The sequence below is a fragment of the Ascaphus truei genome, chromosome 6 (assembly GCF_040206685.1).
Source record: "Ascaphus truei isolate aAscTru1 chromosome 6, aAscTru1.hap1, whole genome shotgun sequence".
Taxonomy (NCBI): domain Eukaryota; kingdom Metazoa; phylum Chordata; class Amphibia; order Anura; family Ascaphidae; genus Ascaphus; species Ascaphus truei.
The window spans coordinates 42283617-42303684 of record NC_134488.1 but is presented as its reverse complement, the minus strand read 5'-3'; positions in this window follow the sequence as shown (position 1 = coordinate 42303684).

Sequence of the window (20068 nt, the reverse complement as noted above, 5' to 3'; positions counted from 1 at the left end):
TTCGTCATGTGATATGACTTCATCAGGGGATACCCATAGGTTGTTACACCAGAATAGCTAACCTACCCACAGTTAGGCAGGTTGTTATATTAGGCGCTCCTTTATATTTCTGTTTGTTTATATATATATATATATATATATATATACTGTATATATATATATATATACACACACTGTATATATATATATATACTTAGTTAAGAATGGTGGGTAAAAAAAGTGACAAATCCATCTACAGCAAAGTATATATATATACACACACACACACACACACACACACACACACACACACACACACCCCTAAATATGGTTGGTTGGTATTAAATGAGATGGGTTAACACAATTAGCAGGGGAAGAGATGGCAGGGGGCGTGGGTGAGAGGAGGCGTGTATTTGGCTGGGTCCAGGATTAGAAGAGATATCTCCAGCAGCAAGGAGGAGGAGGAGGAGTAGAGAGAGAGGAGGTGAGAAGAGGATTTGTGGAGGTGCTTTTTATTGAGGCGTGTAGAAATTGTGGGGAAAGGTGTGTACATAGTGGTGCAGTGTATAGGCACAAGCATAGGTGGAGGGGAGGAGTGATGAAGATTTAGAAAGCCACGTTCTCACAGTTGCCGGATTGTTGATGAAGTGCAGAGGCAACTTCTTGTACTTTTTCCCTCCAATTTGAACTCCACAGCCACTTCATACTGTATGTGACACTTAAAATGTTACACAGTCAATGTTCAGTCTCATTGTCTGTCCCTGGTGAGTGACAGGCTGCTCAGCCTATCACAGAGGGATGTGCAAACAGATATACTGTGTATATATATATATATATATATATATATATATATATATATATATATATATATACAAACACACACACGCATACACTCTAAATATATTTAATATAATTTAATATAGCGTTCTTCTCTAAAATGTAATCTTAGTCTTTTATTATTTATCACAGCCATGGTAATCAAAAGTCGAATAAAGCTTTTTCAAATGTTTACAAATGATTAATGCAATTCTCTTAATCTATTATATACCTGGGTTTCAGCCTTCCAAGCGCTTATTAAAGATTCCTTTGAACAATACAATGCATCAAAATACATATTTGTTAGAGCATGACAGATCAAATGTTTTGTTAGTATTGCTCCCAGGAAGGCAATCAGAATAAATACATTTTATTAGTTTTCACTCTTATAAGCCTTTCTGCAAGTATTTCCTGATTGTCTGTTCTCAGCAAGCATTAGGCTGCGTTTATAGCAGGCGCCGCACGCTCCTGTCGCTTGAGTAATCCCTGCACTTTGATCCGAGGCGATGGGTAGGCTTGGTGGAGGGGTGGCCGTGACGTCACGAGACTGGTTCGCCCTCATTGGCTGAACAGCTAACGTGACGCAGCAGCGACGCAGCCGTCGCACGAGAAGACAAAAATAATTTGTCTTTTCCAAAATCTGCCACACGGTCGCTCTTCATCGCTCGCGCGCACTATGGACGGCCTCATTGCGGTCCTGCATTTTGTTCGCGACGCGCCCGCCATCGCGCTCAATATAATCGCGGCCCTAGAAATATGAAATTATTTTCCTGTACTATATGCTAAGAGCTCTTCATTAGAAGCGCGGGTTCCTGCCATATTAGCTTTTTGCTGCTGAAGAAACCTGAAACATTGAAACAAGATAAGGAAGATAAGGACTTTGGCTGATTTTTTTATAGATGCTGTAGCATAGACACTAGACTAGGCTTTATTTAATCTCCTGCCCTAACTCCCCTCTCACCAACTGCAGCTATAATTGCCTTATCTTCCCTTATTATGCGCACACTTTAAATTCAGAAAGGGGCTAAATGGAAATATGAATACGTCTAGACATGAATATAACTCATGTTACAGGATATCATTGTATTTAAATATTAATAAAAAGGCTGAAAATATGCAGAAATGTGAGTTGTCCTATTCATACTTTGGCTACGGGATAAAGTTTTATAGAAAGGTTATCCCATGAACCCAGACAAAACATTCATATACTAATTAAACATTTAGACTTTCAATACAGTAAGTGTTTCTTTGGATATGTAAGCGTCCTTCTTAATTTGCAGTGCGTTAACAGCACTTAGTGGGATATTGTTGTTTGTTTGTTTGTTTAACTCATTAATTAAATAGAAATAGCCATGCTAGCACATAGTTACATAGTTACATAGTTACATAGTCACATAGTTACATAGTCACATAGTTACATAGTAGATGAAGTTGAAAAAAAGACATACGTCCATCAAGTTCAACCTATGCTAACTTTAGATGACAGATAATTTATCCTATATTTATGTCACAGTATTTCATCCTGAAGAAGGCAAACAAAAAATCCCAGTGAAATATCATCCAATGATATCTCATAAGGAGAAATATAAATTCCTTCCTGACTCCAAATATTGTCAATCAGATTACTCCCTTGATCAATATACTTCCCCTACTTACTGATTAGGTATATGCCTGTATACCTTTCCTCTTTAAAATGACGTCCAACCTTTTTTTGAAGATATCTATTGTATCTGTCATCACAGTCTCCATGGGTAATGAAACTCACACTATAACTATCCTTACTGTAAAGAACCCTTTCCAGTGTTGCTTGCAAAATCTCCTTTCCTCCAACCTTCATTTGGTGGGCCTTTGTCTTTGACTGAACCCCTGATTGAGTCTCCTGTGCTGAAGTAGGGATATCCTGAAAACCTGACCTGTTGGTGGCTCTTGAGGACGGCCTAGGCCTATGGCCTACCACTGAGTTAGCCCATATTCCGATTTATTAGGATATTGTTTTTTATTATATAATTGCCTGTTTGGTGCAGGAAGTTATTTGTGGAATTCCCCCCAAATGATCAACTTTTATCCCAAATGGTTTCACACTTATTCATAACCGGTTACTGTACTTCATCAGGATTTAGCAGAGAAGGCGCTGCAAGGGTTTCTTCCTGTTTTCTATTAAACGGACCCCAAGACTCAAGAGTCTGCTTGTATTTTCTGGTCTTCCATCTCTCCCCCTTTAACTTTATTGTGATAACTGACATTAGGTCAATTTGGTCCTACATGGGAATGACCCTTCAACCCATGAAACCTATCATTGTAATTAGGTCACTTTGGCTCTACATCATATAATGGGTATTGGTGGTACCATGCAAGTGAAAAGGACCCATCATGGAAACATGCTCCAGAATTGCTGGAGTCAGCCTTGGGATTGGCTACACGTTAGTTGGCTCAGTGGAACCTACATAATCTCCAATGCAGATCTAATGTATGGAATTCCTGGAAGGGAAAAGTTTTGCCATATTAGAGGGGTTAATTTCAGTGGATTAAGGTTGCAGCACTATATTCAACAGTTTACACTTTAACAAAGGAAGAAGCTACCCCATGGAAACAGACTGAAGTCAATGAGATGCATGTTCTTTTTATTATAGCTTAGATATATACATATAATTTGTTCTTGGGTGAAATTCCTATTAGTATTCACTTCCTTTGATACTATTACCTCTATTACAGATAACAAAAAGGCATATTTCCCCCTCCGGGGCCTGATTTTGTTCATCCATATGAATATTTACCCCCCCCCCCCCCCACCTCCACCCTCTAGCAAATTTCCAGTGATTCCCATAATACCAGAGGCATCTAAAACAAGCAGATGAAAAATATGTTCTCGCTTATCGTGCATTAATGGAATAGAAAAACTAATTATCTTGGACTTTCGCAGCCAGGAAGCTTTCATGTAAATACTAGTTTGAATAATGAACAGACCACATGCGAAAATGTCAGAGATCTCACAGCGAGAATGAACGCTGCTACCTAAGTGGATATTAAACATTAAGGAATTCTATTCACAAAACTCTCATCAGCTCCCAATGTTACTGGCATAGGAGAGATTACCTAGGAGAGAATACAGGGTTACGCGCAAGAAGAGCTAGAGGTACAGTCCCTCAGACATAGATATTATGTGAGCCTCATTATTTGGAAATATATATTTATTATATAAATAACGGGGGACTAAAATTATTTTGTTTTTTTGTATGTAGAATATATATACTGTATATATAACAAAAGGAATGATGCCTGCGCTCCTACCAATTAGGCTCAAATGTAATAGTGATCTCATGAGTAAGGGTTATTTAGTTAAACCCTTTGACCAAAGTGTTATAAGCCTGCAGCCACGTCACGGCATAACCAAATTTGCAGGTACCCACACTGAATATATGTAATTAGTGTCCCATGGGCTAGTGAAAAATGTGAGAAGGCCCTGAAGGGGTTAAATAAAGCATATGCTTTTGTGATTTAGTGCAATTAAAATCTGGCCAAAGCCAGTATTATAGTTACCTTACTATAGAGGTAAACTGTGGATGCACAAATTCCCTGGTGTGAATATGATAAAACTTACACATATTTCTTTCTGTCAGCTTTATACTGTACATTCACCTGCTCTTTATTGGTGGGTGATGTGCAGACTGACACTGAGGTGTATTATACCTGTACTAATTGGAAAGTTGGTAGGGGCTCTGTCTTAAGGGTTGAACTAAATAACTCTTACTCATGAGATCACATTATATGTTAACCTAATTGGTAGGAGCAAATATAGGCAGGGCCGCCAACAGGGGGGTTCTGCCGGGGCTGGTGTCCCGGGCCCACTGGCTGGGGGGGCTAGGGGGGTAGGGGGGGCGGCCGACCAGCTTCTCACAGTGGTGAGAAAACATTTGTGAACCCCAATAATAATGATGGAAATTCCATAGTTTTTCAATGAGAACCTTCTTGAATCAAAACCAGTCTTTCCTTAGACTACAGCAGCAGATACCGGAAGTCTTCATACCGGAAGTCTGAAGACTTCTGGGTCAGACTGCCAGGGCGCGCTCCCCCCGACTGTCCTATAGTGCAACCCTGCTCCTGTTCAAATGTTCCCGTGCTCTTACCGCCACCAGGAAGTCGTCTTCCTCCCCGCCATAAAGGGATGCAAACGAAAAAAGTGGTGCGCTGATATATTCACCCCAAAGTATATGCAGAAAATATATATGTAAACTGAGTGATTTGGAATAAGGGATTTATTTTTTGTATATTTTATAATAGCCGTAATTGGTGAAAAAGGTGCGTAAGCATGAACCTGGAAAGGGTATTCAAGAACTGCTAATTGCATAGAGATGTGAATGGCTCAGAATATCCCTTAAAAAAACAAAAACAATTGTTAATCAATACTAAACAATATATGTGACATGAACCAATAGGAGTATATACTGTAGATGGGTCAAGTATCAGCCAAAAGATGAGAAATGAATTACAAGTTCAGTTTTCACGTGTGGGGACTGATGTCCTTATGCAAAGCTGAAGATTGATGTTGCCTTTTTAGTCTAAGGATAACCAATCCTTAGTGTGCAGATACCTCAAAAAGAAAAAGAAAAGTGAAAGAAGGCGCAAAATAAGCAGTGAATAAAATGTATATTTATAAATTGAAAATTGAAACAAATCAAAACGAAAATGCAAATTGATATGCGAGTGAATATAAAAGTAATAATAAAAACAAAAACTTTGCCTGCTGAGTTAGTGACTGCTGCCGGTGTGCCGATGATGGTGTAACCACTAGAGTCTCTTCCGCATGAGCCAGTGATCTTTTCCAGCTGATGTAAAAAGATGAGTGGAGGGGGGTGTGCGTTTCAGCTCGCCGATTGCGACCGCGCTGCTATGCTGCTGGGCTGGGAGGACGTGTCCTTGGGTGGTTTCCTCAGTCGACCCTCTCCCTTGCTTCTATGCTGCCCGCTGCTGCGGCTGGCTGGTGCTGACTGCCTCCTGTCCAGATTCACAGGAATGACGTGGGGCTGCCGGTTTCTAGCGTCTCAACCGGTATGTCGCTGCTTCAAGCAGGTAGTTTGGCTGATAAACTTTGAAAGAGCTCACAGGGATGGTTTGCTCTCCTTGTTGCAGGAGCCGTGACCCACTATAAGCTCCTCCTCCTGTGCGTTTCACCAAAAGCAATGGCTTCCTCACTGCCACCAGGAAGTCGTCGTCTTCCTCCTCACCTTCCGCCACCGGCTGCAGGTAAGTCTCTTCCGCTGCCGTTCTCCAAGAGGAGGACAGAGGGAGCAGAGGAGGACGGGATTATTGGGGTCTTTTGTAGATGTATTGGGGGTATTTGGGTCGGTTTTTAAATGCATTGGGGTCTTTTTTTAGATGCATTGGGGTATTTTTTAATTATATATAAAGAAATATATTGTTTAATATTATATATACCCCCCAGGCCCAAATTTACCCCCCCCCCCCCTCCAGGCCCATATTTAACCCCATCCAGGCACATACTGAATCCCCTCAGGCCTTTTGTCACATTGGATGTCACTCTACTCTTTCCTAAATCTGTTTCAGCGTCTCCCCTGCTGAAATCCCTCTCCTGGCTTCCTATCAAATCCCGTATCACACATGCAATTCTCCTCCTCACTTTTAAAGCTTTACACTCTTCTGCCCCTCTTCACATCTCAGCCATAATTTCTCGTGATGCACCATCCCGACTCTTGCGTTCTGCTCAAGGATGTCTTCTCTCTACCCCCTTTGTATCTAAAGCCCTCTCCCGCCTTAAACCTTTCTCACTGACTGCCCCACACCTCTGGAATGCCCTTCCCCTCAGTACCCGACTAGCACCCTCTCTATCCACCTTTAAGACCCACCTTAAGACACACTTGCTTAAAGAAGCATATGAGTAGCACCGTAGATATTACTAGACACATGATACATAAAGCTTGGCCCCCTGCAGAAGCATTTACCAACATGCTCTCCTATTGTCTCTGTACGTTCCCCTACCCACCAATTAGATTGTAAGCTCCTCGAAGCAGGGACTCCTCTTCCTAAATGTTACGTTTGTCTCAGTGAGTAAAAGACACTGACTCACACTGAGAGTTTGAAGCAGGGGAGCCTGGTTCAATTCCCGGTGTCGGCTCCTTGTGACCTTGGGCAAGTCACTTTATCTCCCTGTGCCTCAGGCACCAAAAACATAGATTGTAAGCTCCACGGGGCAGGGACCTGTGCCTGCAAAATGTCTCTGTAAAGTGCTACGTATAACTAGCAGCGCTATACAAAAACATGCTATTATTATTCCCATGACCTGTTATTTGTATTATTTGTTATTTATATGATTACCACGTGTATTACTACTGTGAAGTGCTATGTACATTAATGGCGCTATACAAATAAAGACATACAATACAATACAATGTAGCATTGGGTATTGTCTTTTGTTGAAAATATTAAAATAAACAGATTGCATTGTAATGTTTTTTTCCGTATTAACAATAACAAGAAAACAGTTAAGTAAAAGTTGCGCGCTAAAAAAAAAATTCCCGCGGTAGGTGCGCTATGGGTCGGGGGGGTGGGGTAGGGCTGCACCTTTCATTTGTCCTGGGCCCCATGATTTCTGTTAGCAGCCCTGTATATAAAGACATACATACAGTACATACATAAAAGATATACATGCTGTACATACATACATATTTATTGTATTATTTGATCTGTGTTGGTCATTTTTTGCCTTGGCGGCCTTTCTTGTAAATCACATGTTTGAGTATTCACTGTAATAATATTTATTATTACTATTATTAAGCATTAGCGCTGGTAACACTATTACCCTTTTTTCTATACATACATACATAAAGACAGACAGAGATAAGGAATCTCTTAGTAACATTGTTACCAACAGTCGCAAAACATTGTTTGTTAAAAAAATGACCTTTTGTTTATCTCCCAAATCCACAGCTAAAAAATATTTGAACCCTCATGTCACCCAAACGATTTTCAATGGAAATCACAATCATTGACACGTTATCGGCTTTAATGCCCTTTGATTAACCTTGTGTCATTTTCAGCAGTTCCCTTTGCCCTGTAATTTCACACTACCCATTCATGAAATAGGTTTCCAACAGAGGTGGTGGAGGCTAACACCGACAGGCAACTTCAACTGCTTGGGATAAATACAAGTTTATTATCTTTTATCTGTAAGGCGCCAACATATTCGGAGCGCAGTACAATGCGGGACACAGGACAATAACATTGCATGACAAAAGAGTACATATACGTTAGGAGAAACTGACACAATGGGAAGGAGGTCCCTGTCCAAATGAGCTAACAATCTACAAGGAAGGGGAGTGGGGACACCAGGAATCTGTCTGGGACATTTCACTGCGCATCTGTGGGAGCTGGGGGTATGTGACACAACGGATCCGTCCGAAACGCATAGGAGGATTTTGTTCCTCTCCTGGGGTGATGTTTTTACTGTCTTTATGCTGAATAAATAGGATTTTATCTCTCACCACCTGATTCCCTGGCAGTGCGCTGTTTTCTTCTTTTTTGTTGCTCTGGATCTCCACTTCTACGGCTGGCACGCCACAGTGAACTACCAGAGACTACAGGAGTGGGTAAGAATACTTTGATCATTCTTTATGACCAACCATAGATGAGTACCTTTACCTCGCTCATCCCCATGAGGTGCATGTGAGGTGACTTAAGCATTATTACGCTTCCTCTAGTATTGTGGATCTTGGTGTATATTGGTGACTCACAGGCCATTTGGAAACATACCCACTCCGTCATAGTCTATTTGGAGTCCTTCAAGATTTATTGATTGATTTATAGGTTTCCCGGCGGTTGGAGCACCCTTTTTCCCCCTTACCTACAGTATACAAGGATCTGGAAAGCCGCCGCTGAGCCTGGGCAGAACCACAGCCGGTTCCGTTGGAGCATCGGAGACAAATTTGGAGAGAAAAAGACAAGGCGCCCCGAGGTACAGACTATTATTAAAATCAAATTTTAAAAAACTTCATTACCGTAGCGTCAAACCACTAAGGTAATGAAACTGCTTTAATGTGATTTTTAATAATAGAGTACGGAAGCAGGGGGTCTCCTGATCTGAACCGCATTCATTTCAGCCTTGGGACCCCCTGCTTCCCGAGATACAGGTCCCGTTATTGGGTGCCGGTATCTCAGAATCTCCCGCGTCAACTTGATAAAGTGCACGAAACACGTAGGTGCGTTTTCCATTTGTTATCCACGAGCTACACAATAAATTAAACATTTATGCGGAGTTGCCCTGGATCATTTATCTTTGGCTGCTGTGCTCCAATTCTACACTTCTGTTTCTGGATTCTCAACCCAACGGAATGCACGCCCTGGAACTGCTGGACGAATGCACGCCCTGGAACTGCTGGACTGTCCTAAGAGGGAGGGGAACAGGTAATGGGCTTTAGCCCTGAATTAAGTTACCCCGTTCTCCCACTATTAAGTATATCTTATACTGTGTAGAGGATATTATTTTGTGCCAAACACTGTGGTCGGCTGACGGACACCGCTAGGCGCTTATTCCTCTTCACTACCACTATATATGGACTGTTCGTACTGTGGATATTCTATGCAGCACCCAGGATTTACATGGACGTAATATAATAATAGTTAACAGAGTTCACATGGGATTTTGAGCACCATTCTATACCCTCTTCTACTATCTTCAAAACCTGGCCTGTTGGAGGGGCTTGGGGACTAGACCTGATTAAATGTTACCATATTTCAAAAAGGGAAATGAAGATGGTGCCGTTTTATTTTAAGACGTTTGAATTAAGCCATTGGAGATGTTTGTTCTGCTTTGTAAACCGTCTAACATCTGGCTGTAAAAAATGGTCCAAATCCCAACCTTAACAAGCCAAAAACCTTCCCCATGTTTACTACACATTGGTCTTTCTGATGGTGTCTGGGAGCATCACCACATTGGCAGAAAGTAAACCCCCTTTGGTTAACTTGCTGTAATGAAAACACTGCGGGATCAGAAGGTTGCAGATCCCACAATCTGCTCTAACTAATGATGGGGAAACTGAGATGAGAAATGGCAGCAAAATATCTCATTTTATGTGGGAGTTTTTACATTTGGATATGATCCCAATGTTTTATTATTATTTATTAAGTCAGTGGGAGTTATTTACTAAAGTCGGTCCAGCTACAAATTTGTGCTAAACCAGTGCAAAAGAATTGCGCACGATTGATCAGAGGAACCCCGGCCTCCCCCCTTTCCTTTCACTGATATTCTTTCTTTGATAAAATTGGGGTTCTTTTTTGCATTAGTCTTACCCCAGTTCAGCAGCCGGGAGACTTTAGTAGATTGACCCAATTCTTCTCGAACCTCTTCTTGGGGAATACCCAGCTATACCAAGATATTTGCAATAACTAATGAATTACCAGCCACCAATCAAATGATCGCCTCGAGCAACTCTACAGTATGTTTAACCTATTGACATAACCCCGTGTCATGCAGTATGTGTGTCTATGTTGTTTATACTGATACAGTACCTTGTTGAAAACGCATGATTGAGTTTGCTACTGTAGCCTTGAGCTCCCGCAGCTCCTTGAGACCCCCCTCCCCTTGAGCAGCTCGATCGCGGGTGCCGAAAGACCCGACGGCTGCTTCCAAGGGTGAGGACTGGAGCAGGGAGCAGCGCGGCTTCCCCTGCCTGCGGCCGGTTGCCGGGGACGCGATCGGGCCGTTGCTAAGGCCGCGATCGCGTCTCTAAGGTCCCGGCGGCCGGTGAAGCAGGGCGCCGCCATTGGGATGCGGGTTGCGCATGCGCAGGGACGCGTAGGCGCAGGAAGAGCCCCAGAAACAGGGCAAAGTCGTGCGAGGTCGAGACAGCCCGGGAAAGCTTGCGCAAGCACAGTGCAGGGTAGGAAAAGCCCGCGAACCCCTAGCCTACCAGGGAAGGCTCTGAGCTGGGACTACATATCCCATGAGCCTCTGTATGCCCCACGTGACACCAGGGAGCCAATAGGGCTTAGGAAGGCCAGGCAGGCAAAGAGATACATTGTTTGGGCTGCAGCACGTTTGTCAGTTGGAGCTGGGGAGCTGTGAGGGAAGGAAGGGTGCAGAGAGCATGTGCAGCTCCTGCATCGAGTAAGGTCCCCCACATCCCAAGTAAGGCCCCAACTCCCCACCGGGTTAGTGGGTAAGTGTTGAGGGACGGCCCAGATAGGGACGCTGCCCTTAGTGCGTGTGTGTGTGCTGTCTTGTCAGGATCACGGCTGGCAGTGCTGTGAGGCCTGACAAGAAGGCATAGTGCTAGTGTGCAGCAAGTTGCTGTACGCGTTCCGAAGTTTGCAGTGCGTAGCTGCTAGTGTTAGTGTTCAGTGAGAGTCAGGACAGGGACGAGTTAGGGGAGTGGGGCAGGTTATTACCTCACAGGCCCTAGGAGATTTCCCCCATGTCACCCCAGGTTGCGGTTCATCAGGGACAGGCCTTAGGTTAGGGTTCCTGTCACGTTAGGGTTAGTTAGGGATAGACAGGGATAGCGGCGGTTGCTGTTCCCGTGAGTCGGTTGCTGTTACCGTGAGACGGTTGTGTTCCCGTGAAGCGGTGGGACCCTCGTTGGGGTTCCTGGAGAAGTACCTGGATAGGATCAGACGGATGCATCGCACGTCTGACCCTTTTAGAAGAGTGTTGCAGGCCCGAGCATCGGAGTGCTCGGAAGGTATTCAATATATATGTGCACCAACAGGCCTAACACATTAATTAGTGACTGCGCAGTCACCCACGTTCTCTACTAGAGTGCGGGACATTGGGTGGGGATTCTCGGGACACTGGGTGGGATCACCTAGTGTTGGGAAGCGTCCTGCGCGACAAAGTAAGTGTCTCCTCTAGAGAGGGACACAGGTTATGATGTTATGATATGTTTTCATTCATGTTCAGTAAAGTCCCTAGTTAATATATATATCTGTGTGAGTATCGATTATTGTGATTGTCCTGCGAGGAACCACTCCCCCTATGGTGGGAGCCATCGCAGGTGGAGGCGCTGCATCGTTGGAAGTAAGTACCCCTAGTATAAATGCCCCAGGTTCCCCATGGCGGAAGCTCAGCCCTCCTGTGAGCCAACAGGTATAGCACCACACTGAGAATAGTCAGATACACCTACACACCCCAATCTCACTTAAGGGGGGGGGAAAGAGGGCTACACTACTATAAATGATCTCCATGGTACTGTAAAAGTTGGATAGGTAGGATACATGGCAGGAGTGGCCAACTCCAGTCCTCAAGGGCCACCCACAGGTCATATGTTCAGGACATCCCTGCGACATCACAGGTGGCTCAATCTGTGGTCAGTGGAAGAAGCAGGGATATCCTGAAATCTTGACCTGTTGGTGGCCCTTGAAGACTGGCGTTGGCTAGCCCTGGTACAGTATATGGCAAGTTTAGAGTAAACAAAGTCCTGAAGACCTCGACTTTTTAACTTCCTCCTCCAATTAATCTCAAGCATATTTGGAAGATAATTTCTTTGTTATGGTCCCCAGTGCCCTTAGCATATAAAATCGTATTTGCTTAATGGTTGACTTGTTCAACTAATGAACATTCAATTGCCTTCTCTGGCAGGTCTTAAAATGCAGACAAGTCCCCCTAGTTAATGTTTTACATTTGCACTCATTGCAAGTTTATTCCATTAAGGTAATCATAAGTAAAATTAGACTTGAATCTATGTTGAGGTCTCCAGGAAATTAGCGCATATCTAAAGCATGGCATGTTTTTATCAATGTTTGCACCCAATATGTAAAACGTGAGAACAATATGAAAAATAAAAGCCACTTCAAACACTTCCAGCACGTGGAGTATTTCTTCTTTGGAAATCAAGATTTTATCCTGGATATTATTAATGCAAATAAGTAAAATTCAGGACGATAACTGTCAATATTTTGGATCTAGATTAAAAAAATGGCGAAGCATTGAGACCCGGTAATAGAAGCTGCACCAAAACCGTTTAAAAATAGTTTATTGAAGTTTCAACGAAGACCCATCTCTACAAACAGAGAGCTCTTACATGTTTTGTACCACGATGGTACTGTGTCAAAGAATGACTGACAGCATATAGGGGGATCCTTTTGTAGCGGTTGCCGACGCTTGATTGAATACCATTAGGTACAGGTGAGTAGAACCCACATCTGATGCATAATGAATAACCAAGATGCTATACAAAGTGGAAAGGCAGCGTTCTACCGTGATGCCCCCGGATTGCTTGATGCAAACATATTACAAACGCACATCATTGTAGTTATGTTGTGAAACAAAAGGAATGCATATGTACAAAAAAGTAACAAACCTGACACATTTCTTATGTTAGAAAAATGCAAACCTAGTTCCAACAACATCAATTAAAACATATTAAAATAAATGCTAGAGAAATGTGAAACTAGTAGCAGACCCATATACAGAAACGTTAGTAATAATAATAATAATAATAATAATAATAATAATAATAATAATAATAATAATAGTGAAGATAATAATATTGATTAGTACTAAGTACATCTATAACTAATGGTAGACACTTTTTGGTTCTGACTTCAAATGTGATATTATTTTGGGGAACACAGACTTGTCTGTTTAACCATAACCCTGCTCTCTTCATATCTGCCAACTAACTCCAGGTCAGCAGCAGCAGCACGAGAATAATCCAATTATTGGTTTATATTCCCATTATCTCAACCATTAGCAACTGTGATATAACAGGGCAAAGTCCGGGACCTCAGGCAGCAAAATTAAGATAATTGGGGCAGGGACTCATTGTGTCAAATTGTTTGTGCAGTATCCAGCAGTTAAGCAGGCAATGAATACAGTGTTATTGTAAAAATGAGAACATCTTTACACAATCCTTCAACAAAAAAATAAGGAGTTGTTATTTTGCTATAAGAAGACTTGGCAAATAAAACATTTGGAACACTAAACTTTCAGTCTTGACATGTTCTTTCATACCAAGCTCCTGTCAAAGGCATTGTGTTTCTTCATGGTGGCTCAGTTGAGACCTCAATTACCTCTTCCTGCGCCCTTTCTCCTCTCCTGTGACATCTCCTAACAAGTCCCAGTGCTCTCTGCTACACGTGAATAATAAAGTATTATGTACCGTACTGTAACTTCGTGGCCACCGCTGCAGTAGTTAGAGGTGGATAAGGTCACATGGCAAGGGTACAGCAAGACAGGAGAGCAGCAAGCGATTGTAAGAGTCTGGTAATCTCCCCCTAAAGGGCCTCGGTACAAATCTCATTAAAAAGTTTCCTGGAATAGTTTCAGAACTCCATAGGGACATGAGTGGAGAAGCAGGTAGAACACCGACCTTCCATATTACTACGTCCTTCAATGCTAAAGAGGCCGGCAAAAAGTGTTGACTTGGTAGATAAGGGATTAATAATGTCTTGATCTTCCCTGCTCCCAGGCTCCAATCAGAAAGCAAAGATGTAAGTACAGTATAAGATGCAGGAACAGCTGATGTATAAAGACTACGGCTGAAAGGCTCCTCCATGTAATACCTTGCAAGCACTGTATTGCGTGTCTTCATTGCCATGTAATTAGTTATCTTCAAAATCTTGCTCTTTTACAGCTTGGGACAGCATGCATGGGACACCTGCTGGTGCCAGACGTCCCTGTAGTCTATTCAGTTAATGGATTGCGGTTTCTTATAGCATAGAACCACTTAGTATGGAGTCTACATGGGATAAAACGCGTGGGTTCAGATGTCTCAAATACTATAAATGTACATTTCCTCCTGTCTTCCTTCCTTTGGTGGCAATCTTCCACTTATATATACAGATGTAGCCAGTTATTGCATTCCGTGGAGCGCAGGTGGAATTGAGGCCTAGCTCAGCACCCTTCTCCCATGCAGCTGATTAAAAACAATGGCCGTATCTTCCGCTGGTACATTGTGTATGTGCCGTTAATGGAAAAACTGCATGTTCGAAGTTATAATAAATATATTAAAAAACATGTTTTACCAGGATGTAATACATTGAGAGTTACCTCTCGTTTTCACGTATGTCCTGGACACAGAGTTACGATAACAATACGTGGTTACCTTAAAAGAAGAGGATTATACAGTCAATTCACAGACATTTCATGGACAGATAGCGTTGGAAAATTGGTACAGGGGAAAAAAGGGCTGGTGGGTTTCAGATTGAAATAGAGAAGCTTTAAAGCTGCAGTTCAGTCTTTTTTTTTTTTTTTTTTTAATTAATTTTTTACTTCAATAGTTTTATGTGTGCAATCTCTAATTACCTAAAGAACTGTATAGCTGCCAGTCAATTCGTTCTCCATGTATTGATAGGTCGAAATTTGGTGACATAATTAGTGAAGGGATCTGTTTATATTCTGCTTGTCTGTCAGTGGAAGCTCATGAATATTCATGAGCACTCCTGCACTGACATGTGCTAGAGGGAGGGCAGGGCTGACAAAGGGGTGTGACAAGGCTTGTGACAGGACATGAAGGGGCAGTGCCTTAGCAAATGGCTGTTAAAATAGAATACAAGAAAAATTGGTCTTTAAAAGTTGTTTTTTTAAAAACAGAAAATGCTAAAAGTATTTTTTCTTACTACAGAACTGATTTATTAAAAAAAACACACATGCAGGATATTGACTGAACTGCAGCTTTAACATCACCAAACATCAGCGAATGGCAGCAAATGGCTCACACCCTTTGGCTGCCCTTCTGCTGCGCCAAAGGCTGTCCGCCTGTGGGGCGACACAGATGTACACAGAAGGGGTTCAGATTAAATCCAACTGCATATATGAAGTTATTTGTGTCCTCTTTGGAAATTAACATTCCAGTGGATGGGGATGACGTTCCACAAAGTACAAGCAAATGTTAACGTTTAGCCCACTGGTACTGTGCAGAGGGGAGCAGCTCTTGGGGGGCCCTATCAGGCGTCCACCTTTGGGTCGACACAGATGTACACTTGCACAGATTTACAGTACACCCCTGTTATAATCCATCACTGATCCTTATGCAAATCCTGTTATCGATAATGGATCTCAGGAGCCAATACATTAGCCTTGATGATGATGAGTTACTGTGTTTCTGTTACCAGATACATCCATTTCATTCCCAGTCCTAACGTACATTAATTTGTGTAATACAAGCCCTACTGGTTCACCATTGTGAATGAAAAAGAAACTACGGTATTGTTCTTTCAGTAAACCAGTTTTATAGAGATCAATTCCCATTTGCTTTCTACTTTACACCGACCTCTGGGAAATCACAGCCAGATTTTTATAAGGTCTAAATTACAGAGTATGAAAAATGACATACTCGGTATAACTATTTTTTTTTACCCTTGTAAATTCCCAACAAGCAACAAAACACAGAAGAAGAATTGCAGTTCAGTCCGACAGCACTGCTGTGTCTACAGTTTTTACCCGTATTATCCATCATTTCCCATTTTCTGATGGAAAGAGAAAAATACTAAAACATCCCGTTTTGAAAGCAACATAACAGACAAACTTTGACTAGGTAAGGCCGCCAACATTTTCTGCTTTCTTAGTTAACAATGGAAATGGCTAACCTATTTATCTCGTGCCATATCCCACAAACAGTATATGAAATGGATATAGGAGGAATCTCAATCCTCAATCGTGATGCAGTATATAAGAATGGGAGAGACGCCAGATTGAAAAAGTGCAAACATGTTATTCAATGCTTTTACAAAATGTGACGGCTATAGAAAAGGAATTTATAACTAAACTGAATTAATATAATCCAAAAAAATGTACATAGGCTGACGCACTCGCCCAATGAGACAGAGAATATTTTGGGCAACTGCCCTCTGTCAAGAGTCTAAATCACCAGGGTCGTGTGTACCTCTATACCTGTATAGGTGCCTCCTCCTTGCCCTCAGTGCAAACAAATGGGGAGGCCACCATAACCGTTAGTGATGCACGAATTACCAACTTCATGACATCATGTCGGTTGTAGCCATGGTTACATCGCGTCAGGACAGTGTCGCCATAACAACCAGAACTTGTGTAGGGAATCTAACGCGATTCTTAAAGGAAACCCAATGTACTGTTGTGTAATGCATCTTAATCAAAAGTACATACCCAAAAAAAACACAGAAAGTGCTGTCTAAGATCTTCCATAGTCAATACTATGATTATATAAATATTACATAATAAACCTATGTAAACAGTATCTATAAGATTACAAACCACAATCACAGTGTTACAGACGAGAAGAAAAACTGTTTAAATGTACTGGAACCTATACAAAAGTCAGACTTGGGATATTTTTTAGATATTAGATCTCACTCTTTCCATATCATTATCATAAAGTAGTTCATGAGTAATAATCAAATATATTAAGAATAATTCCATCATTCATTCTCTCTCTCTCTCTCTCTCTCTCTCTCTCTCTCTCTCTCTCTCTCTCTCTCTCTCTCTCTCTCTCTCTCTCTCTCTCTCTCTCTCTCTCTCTCTCTCTCTCTCTCTCACTCTCTCTCACTCTCACTCTCACTCTCACTCTCACTCTCACTCTCTCTCTCTCACTCTCTCTCTCTCTCTCTCTCTCTCTCTCTCTCTCTCACTCTCACTCTCTCTCTCTCTCTCTCTCTCTCTCAAATTAATAGAATCACTTATGAGCACATTCACATGTCTCAGACAGGTCTGCAACCCTGCTTTTCATCATTATCTGCTATCATACAGCGCTTCCACTGCAGCAAGGGATTCTGGGAAATGACATTTAAATGAGCACAAAGGGTTATATATATATATATATATATATATATATATATATATATATATATATATATATATATATAATGGGACATATGGGGTCAATGGGTCACAAAGGATATATATATATACACAGTATATATACAAGGCGACTGCATTGTGCCCGCTGTCAACTGCATACCTTCGGCGGTGTCCCCCGGCGCCCTCAGTCTTCATCCGTCTTGATCTTTAAAATCATGTCTCTTCCACGTGACACCGTGAAGCTCCAGCGTACAGGCTAATGCGAATGCTAATGCTTAACATTCGGGATGCACATTGATACCCTGACAACCAAGACCTATGCCAAACTAGGGGTACTTTATAGGAACAAATCCTCCCTAAGTCTCCTGGTCAGAAAGCGTATCGCACAGCAGATGCTAATGCCAATTATCGACTATGGAGACATAGTATATGGCTCGGCACCTCAAACCCACCTTAGCAAACTTGACACCCTCTACAATTCAATTTGTCGTTTTGTTCTCCAATGCAACTACAACACACATCACTGCGAAATGCTCAAAGAACTAGATTGGTCATCACTAGAGTCTAGGCGCAAAGTTCACCTTTCCTGTCTTGCCTTTAAATTCTTCATGGGCAAGCTACCCAGCTACCTGAACAAGCTCCTCACCCCTACCACTTGCAGCACTTATCACCTGAGATCAGACTCCAAAAGACTGTTCATGGTCCCAAGGCTCAACAAAGTATCCGGACGTTCCTCCTTCTCCTACCGTGCACCCCAAAACTGGAACAACCTACCAGAGACTCTCACATCCACCACCAGTTTAAGTTCTTTCAAATCTAAGGCTGTCTCACATTTTAACCTGGTCTGTAACTGTTTCATACGCTCATAATATATATTTTCTTTAACTGTGCACGCAATGTCTTGTATATAATGTATACCCTGCTCATTTATGTAACTGTACTTGTAACCATGTATTATTTGTTTTACTCTGTGCCCAGGACATACTTGAAAACGAGAAGTAACTCTCAATGTATTACTTCCTGGTAAAAATATTTTATAAATAAATAAATAAATGTGCATCTTCTAGCGAGCACACGGGGGCCGTCGAGAGGAGAGGAGCTGGTGTATACACAGCTGACGGTGACGTAACCAGTTTGTGTGAGACACTGGGAGACACCGGAAGGTGCTACACGTGGAAGAGAGTCGCGTCCCTGCCAGGAGCGAACCACGGATGCCAGGAGGTAACCCGGTGAAATCTACCTAAGTCACACAGTGTGTCTTCAAAGTATTTTGAGCATATTGGAGGTTATACGGAGCTTTGTGTGGAGGTCTGTAACGGAGAAGTGAGTGGTTGGATGACGACTCGGCATTTAAACAGCTGAGACGCTGCAGTGTCATATCTAAGACACAGTACAGGCAGTCCTCGTTTTACAACGCTTCCCTTTACAACGAATGGCTTATCCAACGCTGTGCAATGCATATCTATATTCATTTTTACAATGCAAAAACGGCTTATCCAACGCTCTTACGACGCTTTGCAACGTTGTGTATGTGAGTATATATATATATATATATATACACAAAGAAAAAAAGCAGCGCCTCTAGAAGTGTATGACTAAAAAATCTAGAAATTTCTAGTGCTAGTGATTACTCAAATGAATATTGGAGGAAAATTAAAATTAATAAATTGTGAATAAATGATGAACTACTTTAATAATGTGATGGCACATGGATTAACTAGATGCCTGTGCATAATAACAAGGGAAAACTTAAGAACAAACAATAGCATAACAGTCAAAATAAAATACATGTAAAATACATATAGAATTAACGTATATGAGCAAAAAAAGAGGGTAAAAACCAGTCCTCAAAATGAAAGTCCAATGTGGAAATGGAAGTACAAGGGGTCTCCGGCTGCTCTCAGAATGGACAAACCACGTCCATAGGGAATCTACAGAGAAGAAAGAGGAGAGAGCGCACGCCCCATAGTGTGAAACTGTATATTTAATGAGGGGAAGGGGAGGAGGGGGGTAAGAAATGCACTCACAAAAGTACAGATAAAATAGCATTGTGTGATAATAATCAACACCGTCCGGTTGCTGCGCTCCGTCCTGGGGGAATACCTGATCTCGAACAGGATGGGCCACAGTCCCAGCAGATGTCCAGGGCCAGTGGATGTTGTAAAAATGTCCAAGGATCGTGGAAAGTGGCTCCTTGCTTGCAGGCCTCTATGGCACCAGCGCGTGGATCGGTTCACTCCAGCGTTTCGTGATGACGTAATGTCAATGCGTCCGACGTGATGACGCTCCCTGACGCGTTTCGTCACTCACGGGTGACTTTCTCAAAGGGTAGCCGGTCCAAGCGCTGGCACCATAGAGGCCTGCAAGCAAGGAGCCACTTTCTATGACCCTTGGACATTTTTACAACATCCACTGGCCCTGGACATCTGCTGGGACGTTGGCCCATCCTGTTCGAGATCGGGTATCCCCAGGACGGAGCGCAGCAACCGGATGGTGGTGATTATTATCACACAATGCTATTTTAATCTGTACTTTTGTGAGTGCATTTCT